Consider the following 13147-nt stretch of genomic DNA (forward strand, 5'->3'; position numbering starts at 1 on the left):
ACAAGTCTTAAAAACAAGCTGCAAGTCTTTAGTTAACTCCCAGCGTCAAAGTATTGCTGAATCTAGTAAGATTAAGTGTAAGTCTATCCATAGGCCCACACGTTTGAGTAGAAAAGTAATAAAATCAACTAGGTCATAGTCACTTGCTCTAATTTTGGCGAGGTGTTACTTTAAACCTAAGTATGTATAAATAACCCTTTAACAACCTGTTCATTCGCTTACGGCCATACCACCCTGAACACGCCCGATCTCGTCCGATCTCGGAAGCTAAGCAGGGTCGGGCCTGGTTAGTACTTGGATGGGAGACCGCCTGGGAATACCAGGTGCTGTAAGCTTTTAATACCTCCTTTAGCCAGAAGAGGGCGCTGTTGCCTCACTAGTGGAGAAAGGACTGAGAGAAACAGGCCAGTGGAAAATGAAACATGATTTTATTTGGCAGTCTGTCCTCTTTTTTTTTGTTGCAATTTTCATCAATGTTTTCAGTGAGTATTAATACATATTACGCTCTCTGGAGGCTGTTTTCAAAGTTCAGTTTTACATTCAAAAAGTACATGTAGCCTACTTACGTAAGGACTACTGCATTAACATATTTTAATTACTTGTACTTAGGTTACTCTTTACTTCCCCACAACACTCTGGTAGCCATATTATACATTTGATTCAACTGGAAATATTCACCATCATTATAAATGTTTTCACATCAATAATAAACATTTACACCAAATCAGGAATTATTATAAATGATTACTATTAAGATTGAATTTAAAAAAAACCTGCAAACAAGTGATGCTTACTTATCAATCAATTGACGATTTTTCAGAAGTTGACCATTTCGCATCGTCACTTTTACTGTGGATTTATTAAGGTTTTCAATACTGCAAACTTGTGAACAGTGAACAGCAGAAATAAGTTTAAATGTTGCATTAAGGCACACAAGATTTAGGATTATTATAGTAGCCTAAGCAGTGATTGATTAAGATATAAGGGACAACTCGAAATTATGTTTTTATCACCACTTACTTGTTTTGAGGTAATCTTGAATGACAAATGAATAAATCAGCCATTGCAATGTTTCATGTAGAAATCATAACCCTGTGGGGCATACATATTTGATCCCCTCACATTCTCCATTGTAACTAATCATTAAAAAAAACAATCCTCCATTAGGAATCACAAAGGAACACTTACTAATTATATGAAAATTCATAATTATTACAATCAGTCCCTATATATGCTATAGATGATCCCCAATCAAAATTCAGTGTAAGCTACTTTGTAGGAAAGTAGAAGCAATGATAGACAAATAAAAAAAGAACTGCAGTGCATAGCAGGAGGTTACAGCGCCCCCTGCTGGCTGAAGCAGGTATTAAAAGCTTACAGCACCTGGGATTCCCAGGCGGTCTCCCATCCAAGTACTAACCAGGCCAGTTTTGAAAGAGGGAAGTTAATCTTCACGGAATCGGTTTGTTCAATGTGTTTATCAGACGTTTGAACGTTCAGTTTGCCCGCAAGTCGTGAAACAAGTCTTAAAAACAAGCTGCAAGTCTTTAGTTAACTCCCAGCGTCAAAGTATTGCTGAATCTAGTAAGATTAAGTGTAAGTCTATCCATAGGCCCACACGTTTGAGTAGAAAAGTAATAAAATCAACTAGGTCATAGTCACTTGCTCTAATTTTGGCGAGGTGTTACTTTAAACCTAAGTATGTATAAATAACCCTTTAACAACCTGTTCATTCGCTTACGGCCATACCACCCTGAACACGCCCGATCTCGTCCGATCTCGGAAGCTAAGCAGGGTCGGGCCTGGTTAGTACTTGGATGGGAGACCGCCTGGGAATACCAGGTGCTGTAAGCTTTTAATACCTCCTTTAGCCAGAAGAGGGCGCTGTTGCCTCACTAGTGGAGAAAGGACTGAGAGAAACAGGCCAGTGGAAAATGAAACATGATTTTATTTGGCAGTCTGTCCTCTCTTTTTTTTTTGTTGTTGCAATTTTCATCAATGTTTTCAGTGAGTATTAATACATATTACGCTCTCTGGAGGCTGTTTTCAAAGTTCAGTTTTACATTCAAAAAGTACATGTAGCCTACTTAAGTAAGGACTACTGCATTAACATATTTTAATTACTTGTACTTAGGTTACTCTTTACTTCCCCACAACACTCTGGTAGCCATATTATACATTTGATTCAACTGGAAATATTCACCATCATTATAAATGTTTTCACATCAATAATAAACATTTACACCAAATCAGGAATTATTATAAATGATTACTATTAAGATTGAATTTAAAAAAAACCTGCAAACAAGTGATGCTTACTTATCAATCAATATTTTTTCAGAATCAATTGACGATTTTTCAGAAGTTGACCATTTTGCATCGTCACTTTTACTGTGGATTTATTAAGGTTTTCAATACTGCAAACTTGTGAACAGTGAACAGCAGAAATAAGTTTAAATGTTGCATTAAGGCACACAAGATTTAGGATTATTATAGTAGCCTAAGCAGTGATTGATTAAGATACAAGGGACAACTCGAAATTATGTTTTTATCACCACTTACTTGTTTTGAGGTAATCTTGAATGACAAATGAATAAATCAGCCATTGCAATGTTTCATGTAGAAATCATAACCCTGTGGGGCATACATATTTGATCCCCTCACATTCTCCATTGTAACTAATCATTAAAAAAAACAATCCTCCATTAGGAATCACAAAGGAACACTTACTAATTATATGAAAATTCATAATTATTACAATCAGTCCCTATATATGCTATAGATGATCCCCAATCAAAATTCAGTGTAAGCTACTTTGTAGGAAAGTAGAAGCAATGATAGACAAATAAAAAAAGAACTGCAGTGCATAGCAGGAGGTTACAGCGCCCCCTGCTGGCTGAAGCAGGTATTAAAAGCTTACAGCACCTGGGATTCCCAGGCGGTCTCCCATCCAAGTACTAACCAGGCCAGTTTTGAAAGAGGGAAGTTAATCTTCACGGAATCGGTTTGTTCAATGTGTTTATCAGACGTTTGAACGTTCAGTTTGCCCGCAAGTCGTGAAACAAGTCTTAAAAACAAGCTGCAAGTCTTTAGTTAACTCCCAGCGTCAAAGTATTGCTGAATCTAGTAAGATTAAGTGTAAGTCTATCCATAGGCCCACACGTTTGAGTAGAAAAGTAATAAAATCAACTAGGTCATAGTCACTTGCTCTAATTTTGGCGAGGTGTTACTTTAAACCTAAGTATGTATAAATAACCCTTTAACAACCTGTTCATTCGCTTACGGCCATACCACCCTGAACACGCCCGATCTCGTCCGATCTCGGAAGCTAAGCAGGGTCGGGCCTGGTTAGTACTTGGATGGGAGACCGCCTGGGAATACCAGGTGCTGTAAGCTTTTAATACCTCCTTTAGCCAGAAGAGGGCGCTGTTGCCTCACTAGTGGAGAAAGGACTGAGAGAAACAGGCCAGTGGAAAATGAAACATGATTTTATTTGGCAGTCTGTCCTCTCTTTTTTTTTTGTTGTTGCAATTTTCATCAATGTTTTCAGTGAGTATTAATACATATTACGCTCTCTGGAGGCTGTTTTCAAAGTTCAGTTTTACATTCAAAAAGTACATGTAGCCTACTTAAGTAAGGACTACTGCATTAACATATTTTAATTACTTGTACTTAGGTTACTCTTTACTTCCCCACAACACTCTGGTAGCCATATTATACATTTGATTCAACTGGAAATATTCACCATCATTATAAATGTTTTCACATCAATAATAAACATTTACACCAAATCAGGAATTATTATAAATGATTACTATTAAGATTGAATTTAAAAAAAACCTGCAAACAAGTGATGCTTACTTATCAATCAATTGACGATTTTTCAGAAGTTGACCATTTTGCATCGTCACTTTTACTGTGGATTTATTAAGGTTTTCAATACTGCAAACTTGTGAACAGTGAACAGCAGAAATAAGTTTAAATGTTGCATTAAGGCACACAAGATTTAGGATTATTATAGTAGCCTAAGCAGTGATTGATTAAGATATAAGGGACAACTCGAAATTATGTTTTTATCACCACTTACTTGTTTTGAGGTAATCTTGAATGACAAATGAATAAATCAGCCATTGCAATGTTTCATGTAGAAATCATAACCCTGTGGGGCATACATATTTGATCCCCTCACATTCTCCATTGTAACTAATCATTAAAAAAAACAATCCTCCATTAGGAATCACAAAGGAACACTTACTAATTATATGAAAATTCATAATTATTACAATCAGTCCCTATATATGCTATAGATGATCCCCAATCAAAATTCAGTGTAAGCTACTTTGTAGGAAAGTAGAAGCAATGATAGACAAATAAAAAAAGAACTGCAGTGCATAGCAGGAGGTTACAGCGCCCCCTGCTGGCTGAAGCAGGTATTAAAAGCTTACAGCACCTGGGATTCCCAGGCGGTCTCCCATCCAAGTACTAACCAGGCCAGTTTTGAAAGAGGGAAGTTAATCTTCACGGAATCGGTTTGTTCAATGTGTTTATCAGACGTTTGAACGTTCAGTTTGCCCGCAAGTCGTGAAACAAGTCTTAAAAACAAGCTGCAAGTCTTTAGTTAACTCCCAGCGTCAAAGTATTGCTGAATCTAGTAAGATTAAGTGTAAGTCTATCCATAGGCCCACACGTTTGAGTAGAAAAGTAATAAAATCAACTAGGTCATAGTCACTTGCTCTAATTTTGGCGAGGTGTTACTTTAAACCTAAGTATGTATAAATAACCCTTTAACAACCTGTTCATTCGCTTACGGCCATACCACCCTGAACACGCCCGATCTCGTCCGATCTCGGAAGCTAAGCAGGGTCGGGCCTGGTTAGTACTTGGATGGGAGACCGCCTGGGAATACCAGGTGCTGTAAGCTTTTAATACCTCCTTTAGCCAGAAGAGGGCGCTGTTGCCTCACTAGTGGAGAAAGGACTGAGAGAAACAGGCCAGTGGAAAATGAAACATGATTTTATTTGGCAGTCTGTCCTCTTTTTTTTTGTTGCAATTTTCATCAATGTTTTCAGTGAGTATTAATACATATTACGCTCTCTGGAGGCTGTTTTCAAAGTTCAGTTTTACATTCAAAAAGTACATGTAGCCTACTTACGTAAGGACTACTGCATTAACATATTTTAATTACTTGTACTTAGGTTACTCTTTACTTCCCCACAACACTCTGGTAGCCATATTATACATTTGATTCAACTGGAAATATTCACCATCATTATAAATGTTTTCACATCAATAATAAACATTTACACCAAATCAGGAATTATTATAAATGATTACTATTAAGATTGAATTTAAAAAAAACCTGCAAACAAGTGATGCTTACTTATCAATCAATATTTTTTCAGAATCAATTGACGATTTTTCAGAAGTTGACCATTTTGCATCGTCACTTTTACTGTGGATTTATTAAGGTTTTCAATACTGCAAACTTGTGAACAGTGAACAGCAGAAATAAGTTTAAATGTTGCATTAAGGCACACAAGATTTAGGATTATTATAGTAGCCTAAGCAGTGATTGATTAAGATATAAGGGACAACTCGAAATTATGTTTTTATCACCACTTACTTGTTTTGAGGTAATCTTGAATGACAAATGAATAAATCAGCCATTGCAATGTTTCATGTAGAAATCATAACCCTGTGGGGCATACATATTTGATCCCCTCACATTCTCCATTGTAACTAATCATTAAAAAAAACAATCCTCCATTAGGAATCACAAAGGAACACTTACTAATTATATGAAAATTCATAATTATTACAATCAGTCCCTATATATGCTATAGATGATCCCCAATCAAAATTCAGTGTAAGCTACTTTGTAGGAAAGTAGAAGCAATGATAGACAAATAAAAAAAGAACTGCAGTGCATAGCAGGAGGTTACAGCGCCCCCTGCTGGCTGAAGCAGGTATTAAAAGCTTACAGCACCTGGGATTCCCAGGCGGTCTCCCATCCAAGTACTAACCAGGCCAGTTTTGAAAGAGGGAAGTTAATCTTCACGGAATCGGTTTGTTCAATGTGTTTATCAGACGTTTGAACGTTCAGTTTGCCCGCAAGTCGTGAAACAAGTCTTAAAAACAAGCTGCAAGTCTTTAGTTAACTCCCAGCGTCAAAGTATTGCTGAATCTAGTAAGATTAAGTGTAAGTCTATCCATAGGCCCACACGTTTGAGTAGAAAAGTAATAAAATCAACTAGGTCATAGTCACTTGCTCTAATTTTGGCGAGGTGTTACTTTAAACCTAAGTATGTATAAATAACCCTTTAACAACCTGTTCATTCGCTTACGGCCATACCACCCTGAACACGCCCGATCTCGTCCGATCTCGGAAGCTAAGCAGGGTCGGGCCTGGTTAGTACTTGGATGGGAGACCGCCTGGGAATACCAGGTGCTGTAAGCTTTTAATACCTCCTTTAGCCAGAAGAGGGCGCTGTTGCCTCACTAGTGGAGAAAGGACTGAGAGAAACAGGCCAGTGGAAAATGAAACATGATTTTATTTGGCAGTCTGTCCTCTCTTTTTTTTTTGTTGTTGCAATTTTCATCAATGTTTTCAGTGAGTATTAATACATATTACGCTCTCTGGAGGCTGTTTTCAAAGTTCAGTTTTACATTCAAAAAGTACATGTAGCCTACTTAAGTAAGGACTACTGCATTAACATATTTTAATTACTTGTACTTAGGTTACTCTTTACTTCCCCACAACACTCTGGTAGCCATATTATACATTTGATTCAACTGGAAATATTCACCATCATTATAAATGTTTTCACATCAATAATAAACATTTACACCAAATCAGGAATTATTATAAATGATTACTATTAAGATTGAATTTAAAAAAAACCTGCAAACAAGTGATGCTTACTTATCAATCAATATTTTTTCAGAATCAATTGACGATTTTTCAGAAGTTGACCATTTTGCATCGTCACTTTTACTGTGGATTTATTAAGGTTTTCAATACTGCAAACTTGTGAACAGTGAACAGCAGAAATAAGTTTAAATGTTGCATTAAGGCACACAAGATTTAGGATTATTATAGTAGCCTAAGCAGTGATTGATTAAGATATAAGGGACAACTCGAAATTATGTTTTTATCACCACTTACTTGTTTTGAGGTAATCTTGAATGACAAATGAATAAATCAGCCATTGCAATGTTTCATGTAGAAATCATAACCCTGTGGGGCATACATATTTGATCCCCTCACATTCTCCATTGTAACTAATCATTAAAAAAAACAATCCTCCATTAGGAATCACAAAGGAACACTTACTAATTATATGAAAATTCATAATTATTACAATCAGTCCCTATATATGCTATAGATGATCCCCAATCAAAATTCAGTGTAAGCTACTTTGTAGGAAAGTAGAAGCAATGATAGACAAATAAAAAAAGAACTGCAGTGCATAGCAGGAGGTTACAGCGCCCCCTGCTGGCTGAAGCAGGTATTAAAAGCTTACAGCACCTGGGATTCCCAGGCGGTCTCCCATCCAAGTACTAACCAGGCCAGTTTTGAAAGAGGGAAGTTAATCTTCACGGAATCGGTTTGTTCAATGTGTTTATCAGACGTTTGAACGTTCAGTTTGCCCGCAAGTCGTGAAACAAGTCTTAAAAACAAGCTGCAAGTCTTTAGTTAACTCCCAGCGTCAAAGTATTGCTGAATCTAGTAAGATTAAGTGTAAGTCTATCCATAGGCCCACACGTTTGAGTAGAAAAGTAATAAAATCAACTAGGTCATAGTCACTTGCTCTAATTTTGGCGAGGTGTTACTTTAAACCTAAGTATGTATAAATAACCCTTTAACAACCTGTTCATTCGCTTACGGCCATACCACCCTGAACACGCCCGATCTCGTCCGATCTCGGAAGCTAAGCAGGGTCGGGCCTGGTTAGTACTTGGATGGGAGACCGCCTGGGAATACCAGGTGCTGTAAGCTTTTAATACCTCCTTTAGCCAGAAGAGGGCGCTGTTGCCTCACTAGTGGAGAAAGGACTGAGAGAAACAGGCCAGTGGAAAATGAAACATGATTTTATTTGGCAGTCTGTCCTCTCTTTTTTTTTTGTTGTTGCAATTTTCATCAATGTTTTCAGTGAGTATTAATACATATTACGCTCTCTGGAGGCTGTTTTCAAAGTTCAGTTTTACATTCAAAAAGTACATGTAGCCTACTTAAGTAAGGACTACTGCATTAACATATTTTAATTACTTGTACTTAGGTTACTCTTTACTTCCCCACAACACTCTGGTAGCCATATTATACATTTGATTCAACTGGAAATATTCACCATCATTATAAATGTTTTCACATCAATAATAAACATTTACACCAAATCAGGAATTATTATAAATGATTACTATTAAGATTGAATTTAAAAAAAACCTGCAAACAAGTGATGCTTACTTATCAATCAATTGACGATTTTTCAGAAGTTGACCATTTTGCATCGTCACTTTTACTGTGGATTTATTAAGGTTTTCAATACTGCAAACTTGTGAACAGTGAACAGCAGAAATAAGTTTAAATGTTGCATTAAGGCACACAAGATTTAGGATTATTATAGTAGCCTAAGCAGTGATTGATTAAGATATAAGGGACAACTCGAAATTATGTTTTTATCACCACTTACTTGTTTTGAGGTAATCTTGAATGACAAATGAATAAATCAGCCATTGCAATGTTTCATGTAGAAATCATAACCCTGTGGGGCATACATATTTGATCCCCTCACATTCTCCATTGTAACTAATCATTAAAAAAAACAATCCTCCATTAGGAATCACAAAGGAACACTTACTAATTATATGAAAATTCATAATTATTACAATCAGTCCCTATATATGCTATAGATGATCCCCAATCAAAATTCAGTGTAAGCTACTTTGTAGGAAAGTAGAAGCAATGATAGACAAATAAAAAAAGAACTGCAGTGCATAGCAGGAGGTTACAGCGCCCCCTGCTGGCTGAAGCAGGTATTAAAAGCTTACAGCACCTGGGATTCCCAGGCGGTCTCCCATCCAAGTACTAACCAGGCCAGTTTTGAAAGAGGGAAGTTAATCTTCACGGAATCGGTTTGTTCAATGTGTTTATCAGACGTTTGAACGTTCAGTTTGCCCGCAAGTCGTGAAACAAGTCTTAAAAACAAGCTGCAAGTCTTTAGTTAACTCCCAGCGTCAAAGTATTGCTGAATCTAGTAAGATTAAGTGTAAGTCTATCCATAGGCCCACACGTTTGAGTAGAAAAGTAATAAAATCAACTAGGTCATAGTCACTTGCTCTAATTTTGGCGAGGTGTTACTTTAAACCTAAGTATGTATAAATAACCCTTTAACAACCTGTTCATTCGCTTACGGCCATACCACCCTGAACACGCCCGATCTCGTCCGATCTCGGAAGCTAAGCAGGGTCGGGCCTGGTTAGTACTTGGATGGGAGACCGCCTGGGAATACCAGGTGCTGTAAGCTTTTAATACCTCCTTTAGCCAGAAGAGGGCGCTGTTGCCTCACTAGTGGAGAAAGGACTGAGAGAAACAGGCCAGTGGAAAATGAAACATGATTTTATTTGGCAGTCTGTCCTCTTTTTTTTTGTTGCAATTTTCATCAATGTTTTCAGTGAGTATTAATACATATTACGCTCTCTGGAGGCTGTTTTCAAAGTTCAGTTTTACATTCAAAAAGTACATGTAGCCTACTTACGTAAGGACTACTGCATTAACATATTTTAATTACTTGTACTTAGGTTACTCTTTACTTCCCCACAACACTCTGGTAGCCATATTATACATTTGATTCAACTGGAAATATTCACCATCATTATAAATGTTTTCACATCAATAATAAACATTTACACCAAATCAGGAATTATTATAAATGATTACTATTAAGATTGAATTTAAAAAAAACCTGCAAACAAGTGATGCTTACTTATCAATCAATATTTTTTCAGAATCAATTGACGATTTTTCAGAAGTTGACCATTTTGCATCGTCACTTTTACTGTGGATTTATTAAGGTTTTCAATACTGCAAACTTGTGAACAGTGAACAGCAGAAATAAGTTTAAATGTTGCATTAAGGCACACAAGATTTAGGATTATTATAGTAGCCTAAGCAGTGATTGATTAAGATATAAGGGACAACTCGAAATTATGTTTTTATCACCACTTACTTGTTTTGAGGTAATCTTGAATGACAAATGAATAAATCAGCCATTGCAATGTTTCATGTAGAAATCATAACCCTGTGGGGCATACATATTTGATCCCCTCACATTCTCCATTGTAACTAATCATTAAAAAAAACAATCCTCCATTAGGAATCACAAAGGAACACTTACTAATTATATGAAAATTCATAATTATTACAATCAGTCCCTATATATGCTATAGATGATCCCCAATCAAAATTCAGTGTAAGCTACTTTGTAGGAAAGTAGAAGCAATGATAGACAAATAAAAAAAGAACTGCAGTGCATAGCAGGAGGTTACAGCGCCCCCTGCTGGCTGAAGCAGGTATTAAAAGCTTACAGCACCTGGGATTCCCAGGCGGTCTCCCATCCAAGTACTAACCAGGCCAGTTTTGAAAGAGGGAAGTTAATCTTCACGGAATCGGTTTGTTCAATGTGTTTATCAGACGTTTGAACGTTCAGTTTGCCCGCAAGTCGTGAAACAAGTCTTAAAAACAAGCTGCAAGTCTTTAGTTAACTCCCAGCGTCAAAGTATTGCTGAATCTAGTAAGATTAAGTGTAAGTCTATCCATAGGCCCACACGTTTGAGTAGAAAAGTAATAAAATCAACTAGGTCATAGTCACTTGCTCTAATTTTGGCGAGGTGTTACTTTAAACCTAAGTATGTATAAATAACCCTTTAACAACCTGTTCATTCGCTTACGGCCATACCACCCTGAACACGCCCGATCTCGTCCGATCTCGGAAGCTAAGCAGGGTCGGGCCTGGTTAGTACTTGGATGGGAGACCGCCTGGGAATACCAGGTGCTGTAAGCTTTTAATACCTCCTTTAGCCAGAAGAGGGCGCTGTTGCCTCACTAGTGGAGAAAGGACTGAGAGAAACAGGCCAGTGGAAAATGAAACATGATTTTATTTGGCAGTCTGTCCTCTCTTTTTTTTTTGTTGTTGCAATTTTCATCAATGTTTTCAGTGAGTATTAATACATATTACGCTCTCTGGAGGCTGTTTTCAAAGTTCAGTTTTACATTCAAAAAGTACATGTAGCCTACTTAAGTAAGGACTACTGCATTAACATATTTTAATTACTTGTACTTAGGTTACTCTTTACTTCCCCACAACACTCTGGTAGCCATATTATACATTTGATTCAACTGGAAATATTCACCATCATTATAAATGTTTTCACATCAATAATAAACATTTACACCAAATCAGGAATTATTATAAATGATTACTATTAAGATTGAATTTAAAAAAAACCTGCAAACAAGTGATGCTTACTTATCAATCAATTGACGATTTTTCAGAAGTTGACCATTTTGCATCGTCACTTTTACTGTGGATTTATTAAGGTTTTCAATACTGCAAACTTGTGAACAGTGAACAGCAGAAATAAGTTTAAATGTTGCATTAAGGCACACAAGATTTAGGATTATTATAGTAGCCTAAGCAGTGATTGATTAAGATATAAGGGACAACTCGAAATTATGTTTTTATCACCACTTACTTGTTTTGAGGTAATCTTGAATGACAAATGAATAAATCAGCCATTGCAATGTTTCATGTAGAAATCATAACCCTGTGGGGCATACATATTTGATCCCCTCACATTCTCCATTGTAACTAATCATTAAAAAAAACAATCCTCCATTAGGAATCACAAAGGAACACTTACTAATTATATGAAAATTCATAATTATTACAATCAGTCCCTATATATGCTATAGATGATCCCCAATCAAAATTCAGTGTAAGCTACTTTGTAGGAAAGTAGAAGCAATGATAGACAAATAAAAAAAGAACTGCAGTGCATAGCAGGAGGTTACAGCGCCCCCTGCTGGCTGAAGCAGGTATTAAAAGCTTACAGCACCTGGGATTCCCAGGCGGTCTCCCATCCAAGTACTAACCAGGCCAGTTTTGAAAGAGGGAAGTTAATCTTCACGGAATCGGTTTGTTCAATGTGTTTATCAGACGTTTGAACGTTCAGTTTGCCCGCAAGTCGTGAAACAAGTCTTAAAAACAAGCTGCAAGTCTTTAGTTAACTCCCAGCGTCAAAGTATTGCTGAATCTAGTAAGATTAAGTGTAAGTCTATCCATAGGCCCACACGTTTGAGTAGAAAAGTAATAAAATCAACTAGGTCATAGTCACTTGCTCTAATTTTGGCGAGGTGTTACTTTAAACCTAAGTATGTATAAATAACCCTTTAACAACCTGTTCATTCGCTTACGGCCATACCACCCTGAACACGCCCGATCTCGTCCGATCTCGGAAGCTAAGCAGGGTCGGGCCTGGTTAGTACTTGGATGGGAGACCGCCTGGGAATACCAGGTGCTGTAAGCTTTTAATACCTCCTTTAGCCAGAAGAGGGCGCTGTTGCCTCACTAGTGGAGAAAGGACTGAGAGAAACAGGCCAGTGGAAAATGAAACATGATTTTATTTGGCAGTCTGTCCTCTTTTTTTTTGTTGCAATTTTCATCAATGTTTTCAGTGAGTATTAATACATATTACGCTCTCTGGAGGCTGTTTTCAAAGTTCAGTTTTACATTCAAAAAGTACATGTAGCCTACTTACGTAAGGACTACTGCATTAACATATTTTAATTACTTGTACTTAGGTTACTCTTTACTTCCCCACAACACTCTGGTAGCCATATTATACATTTGATTCAACTGGAAATATTCACCATCATTATAAATGTTTTCACATCAATAATAAACATTTACACCAAATCAGGAATTATTATAAATGATTACTATTAAGATTGAATTTAAAAAAAACCTGCAAACAAGTGATGCTTACTTATCAATCAATATTTTTTCAGAATCAATTGACGATTTTTCAGAAGTTGACCATTTTGCATCGTCACTTTTACTGTGGATTTATTAAGGTTTTCAATACTGCA

General features: G+C 36.8%; 9 non-coding genes across 9 annotated transcripts; all 9 read left to right on the forward strand.

Moving 5' to 3' along the window:
- The first annotated feature begins 216 nt into the window (after positions 1 to 216).
- On the forward strand, positions 217 to 335 carry LOC136181942 (5S ribosomal RNA). Its single transcript, XR_010668258.1, has one exon. It is a non-coding gene; the product is annotated as a 5S ribosomal RNA (ribosomal RNA).
- Positions 336 to 1735: 1400 nt separating this feature from the next.
- Positions 1736 to 1854, forward strand: LOC136181943 (5S ribosomal RNA). The gene has a single exon (XR_010668259.1). It is a non-coding gene; the product is annotated as a 5S ribosomal RNA (ribosomal RNA).
- Positions 1855 to 3277: 1423 nt separating this feature from the next.
- Positions 3278 to 3396, forward strand: LOC136181944 (5S ribosomal RNA). The gene has a single exon (XR_010668260.1). It is a non-coding gene; the product is annotated as a 5S ribosomal RNA (ribosomal RNA).
- A 1406-nt stretch (positions 3397 to 4802) lies between these two features.
- Positions 4803 to 4921, forward strand: LOC136181945 (5S ribosomal RNA). Its single transcript, XR_010668261.1, has one exon. It is a non-coding gene; the product is annotated as a 5S ribosomal RNA (ribosomal RNA).
- A 1417-nt stretch (positions 4922 to 6338) lies between these two features.
- Positions 6339 to 6457, forward strand: LOC136181946 (5S ribosomal RNA). The gene has a single exon (XR_010668262.1). It is a non-coding gene; the product is annotated as a 5S ribosomal RNA (ribosomal RNA).
- Positions 6458 to 7880: 1423 nt separating this feature from the next.
- On the forward strand, positions 7881 to 7999 carry LOC136181947 (5S ribosomal RNA). The gene has a single exon (XR_010668263.1). It is a non-coding gene; the product is annotated as a 5S ribosomal RNA (ribosomal RNA).
- A 1406-nt stretch (positions 8000 to 9405) lies between these two features.
- On the forward strand, positions 9406 to 9524 carry LOC136181948 (5S ribosomal RNA). The gene has a single exon (XR_010668264.1). It is a non-coding gene; the product is annotated as a 5S ribosomal RNA (ribosomal RNA).
- Positions 9525 to 10941: 1417 nt separating this feature from the next.
- On the forward strand, positions 10942 to 11060 carry LOC136181950 (5S ribosomal RNA). Its single transcript, XR_010668266.1, has one exon. It is a non-coding gene; the product is annotated as a 5S ribosomal RNA (ribosomal RNA).
- A 1406-nt stretch (positions 11061 to 12466) lies between these two features.
- LOC136181951 (5S ribosomal RNA) lies at positions 12467 to 12585 on the forward strand. The gene has a single exon (XR_010668267.1). It is a non-coding gene; the product is annotated as a 5S ribosomal RNA (ribosomal RNA).
- The last annotated feature ends 562 nt before the right edge of the window (positions 12586 to 13147 follow it).

Source organism: Labrus bergylta, chromosome 13 (assembly GCF_963930695.1).
Source record: "Labrus bergylta chromosome 13, fLabBer1.1, whole genome shotgun sequence".
Classification (NCBI taxonomy): domain Eukaryota; kingdom Metazoa; phylum Chordata; class Actinopteri; order Labriformes; family Labridae; genus Labrus; species Labrus bergylta.